Here is a 3,684-nt window from a genome sequence, read left to right as displayed (position 1 = left end):
TTAAAAATCTTGAATCTTGAGTTTCCTCTAAACTCACAGAAGTGTCCTATCCTTCCTGCTCAAAGTTATCAATTCCTTTTGCTTGCAAGATTAGGTACATTCCTACACCTCCCTTCCACTTTTCCCTTCACCTATCTCCACTTGTTGGCCACCAGATCAATTACTAGGGTCAAATCACAACATAACTTGGGAAGTGTTTGATCTGTTTACTAGCAGAAGAAAGGAAATATACACTCAAAGAACTGCAGGAACTGTAGGACCTGGCCAACAAAAGGATCAGGAAAAAAGGTATGGAACTTGACCTGAGGTACTGGATCAAAGTGGTGATTGCGATGGTGGTGATAAAGGAGAAATTATTTATTTACAGGGAAGCATTCTACATTGATGTAGGATTTAATACCCTGTCAAGGACCAAGGAGACAGTGCTAACCTGGTGCTAGAATGGCTCTTAGAAATTTGGAAAAACTCATGACCCACAGTAACTGAAAATATCAGAGCTTCCATGGCCTATAGTGAAAGAAGAAATCAAATATTTCAGAGAAATAGGCATGCTGGAGTGGGTATACTACGTAAAGCAGAAACCCCATCTGCTAACCATGTTTCACTTAAGGGTCCACTGATGAGAGGGCTGCCGGCATAAATGAGAAGCTCAGCAGTGGCTATCCTTTGTAGGCTGGAGCTGACGGTGGCAGATGTTATAGAATTGAGAACCCTGAAAGCGATGAGGAGGATGCCAAAATAGAAGAGGCCAGGTAGTGGCACTTAACTATCAAAAGCAAGATGGTTATAAAGATCATAATAAATGACCATCCCACACAGGACCAAGGAGATAAGGTTAATAGAACACTGTGTACCCACAGGCAGTCGACAAGGGTATACTCGATGTATACAATCTAAGGAGTCAAAGATAGATAATCAGGGGGTTAAGGGAACTTATCTCAATAAAAAGTCAAAATCTTTTGTCAAATTTCTGGAACCTGAGCCAATTTTCAGTCCCAGATCCCACTGCTTAAAGCAGAGTCAGTTCTCTAGAAGGAAGAGAATTACAACCCCATGTTAAGCATTGTGATAATGATTCCTTCCACACTTCCTCAAGATACCTATGACTATTTGAATAATCATGCCCTGGTAAAAATGGGAATATCTAGTCATTTCAATATATAGTGTTGTAAAAAGGGTCTATATTAACAATGATATCCAGGGACCTGAAGCATCATTGTGGCGTCAATTAGCAGGAGCATATGAGAGCCAATTAGTACATGGAAACTTGGTCTAGCTTCATTTCACTGTGAGTTTACTATGTGAATGGACTTACTATGTAATCATTTCCCTGATCCTGAAATATAAATTTGGAATGGGCATACTTGGTAGTTGGCAGAATGGCTGTATTGGTTCTTTTGCCTTTGGACTGGCACATCCCTCTTCCAGTCAGCCAAGATTGCTATCACATCTGTGAGCAACCTAATGGATTCATAAGTAGCATCATATCCTCTATTTGAATCTACAAAAGCAATAATAAAAACAAAAACAGGTGGATCTTTAGAGATGAGAGTGAACTGCAAACTCAATCAAGTAGTGGCCCTGATTACAACTGCTGTGCTGGATATGGTATTTTTGCTAGAGCAGTTTAACACAGCCTCAGATCTATAGCATGTAGCCATGAATCTGGCAACTAAGATCTTGTCCATCTCCTTTAGGAATGTAGATCAAAAGTAGTTTGTGTAAAAAGATAAGTGGTTTGTGTTCATGTAGAATAGATGGCGGTATATTACGGTCTTGCTCTGGGCTATGTTGACTCTCCTGTCCTCTGTTATAATAATCCTAGACTATTCTTCAAAACCTTATCAGTCCACTGTATTAAGAATATCATGTTGGTTGGAGTGCATGAGGAAGAAATGGCAAATACATTGGAGGCCTTGGTAAGACACATGCGCTTCAAAGGATGGGGGTGTAAATCTAATGAAATTTAGGGCTCCGACATATATTTTTAGCAGTACGGGCATACCTCATTTTATTGCACTTTGCTTCATTGCACTTTATTGTTGTGTTTTTTCCAATTGAGTGAAAGACCTTCCACCAGTGAAAAGATGATGACTTGCTTTATTAGGGAGGTCTGGAACCAATCCTGCAATGTCTTCAAGGTATGCCTGTATACTCATCCAGCATATCCCTTCCAAAAAAGAGAAGAGATAAATGCATCTTATATCTTCCAAACATAAAGAATCACAATACTTTTAAGGCCTCTTTGTGTTCTGGGGTTGGCATGTATTATAATTGGAAATACTGCTTCAGCCAGGCGACACAAAAGGGCTACCAGCTTTTATTAAGACCCAGAGCTGAAAAGGCTTTGCAGCATATCTGGCACACACAGTCCTGCAGAACTAATGATAGATGTCTGTGATGGGAAAGATGTTGTTGAAGTTTGTGGTCAGTCCTAACAGATCAGTTGCAAAGTGGACTGCTAAGATTTTAGAGCCAGACCACACTATCTGCAGTAAACAGCTAGAGACCAAAATATCACTTGTAAAATAAATTTTCCCATGCTTCTAGACCGTGGCAGAGGAAAATCATGGGACAGCAAATGACCATGCAGACAGGACTGCACATTACGAGGCCCATCAAGTCATAAAGTCAAGTCAATGTCAATCTATTTTAAAATGGAAGTAGTATATTGGATTGAGAATGAGCAGAGCCAGAAGGTACAAGTAGCAGGTAGCATAAGCCTCTATGTCATCTATCACTGTTGCAGTGGCATCTCTCCTTCAGCTCACAATTATGACCACATTTGGGGATGAAGATGAGGGGATTCCTTTTGATCAACTGACATAGGAATAAAAGGAAAAACCTGGGAACTAGGTGAGATACAGGAAGACCAATTAAGAATGCTATGACAAAAAACCAGAAAAGAGGAGACATGACTTGGTCAACTGTAGGTTGTTCCCTATACAACCTACTTTGGGGTAGGTGGAAGAAAATAGTCCCATGATATAATTTATACAGTCTATACTACTAATTATTAAGGTGACTCTCAAATACAATCAGACATGATGATTCATTATTAGTTTTTTTTTTTAATTTACTCTTATCCCATGATTACTCTGCTATTACATAAACATATTATCAATTACCTTATTTGTATGAGTATGGCTGGATTTTTTTCCCCCAAGTGTATGTTTTATACTTGTCTAAACTATTCAAGTGGACCACAGAATTACTGTTCGCTCTAATCGTTGACTAATAACTTACAGTGGTAGTTTATACTGGAAGAATTGAACTGAGCACTATCAGTCAGGATTCAACCAGAGAAGCAGAACCAGTAGGATGTTACATTAAGAGAGTTATTGCAAGAAATTGGCTTATGTGACTGTGAGGGCTAGCTTGGCAAATCTGAAATCCAAAAGGCGGACCGTGAGGAAGGGCATGGGCTAAAGCTGATGTCTCCAGAATTTCTTCTTCCCCAGGGAAGTCTCAGTTCTGCTTTTAAGACTTCTCAAATAATCTTCCTTCTTTAAAGTCAATTTATTATGGGCTTTAATTACATCTATAAGATGCCTTCGCAGTTAATTGAATAACCGGGGACTATGGTCTAGACAAGTTCACACATCAAAAGATCATCATAAGTACCATAAAAAAGACTACTATGTAAATGCAAAATGTTATCATTGTTCTGAAAAAAAAAATAAA

The sequence above is a fragment of the Pteropus vampyrus genome, unplaced genomic scaffold (genome assembly GCF_000151845.1).
Source record: "Pteropus vampyrus isolate Shadow unplaced genomic scaffold, Pvam_2.0 Scaffold1, whole genome shotgun sequence".
Classification (NCBI taxonomy): Eukaryota; Metazoa; Chordata; class Mammalia; order Chiroptera; family Pteropodidae; genus Pteropus; species Pteropus vampyrus.
Note: the sequence above shows the minus strand (reverse complement) of the source record.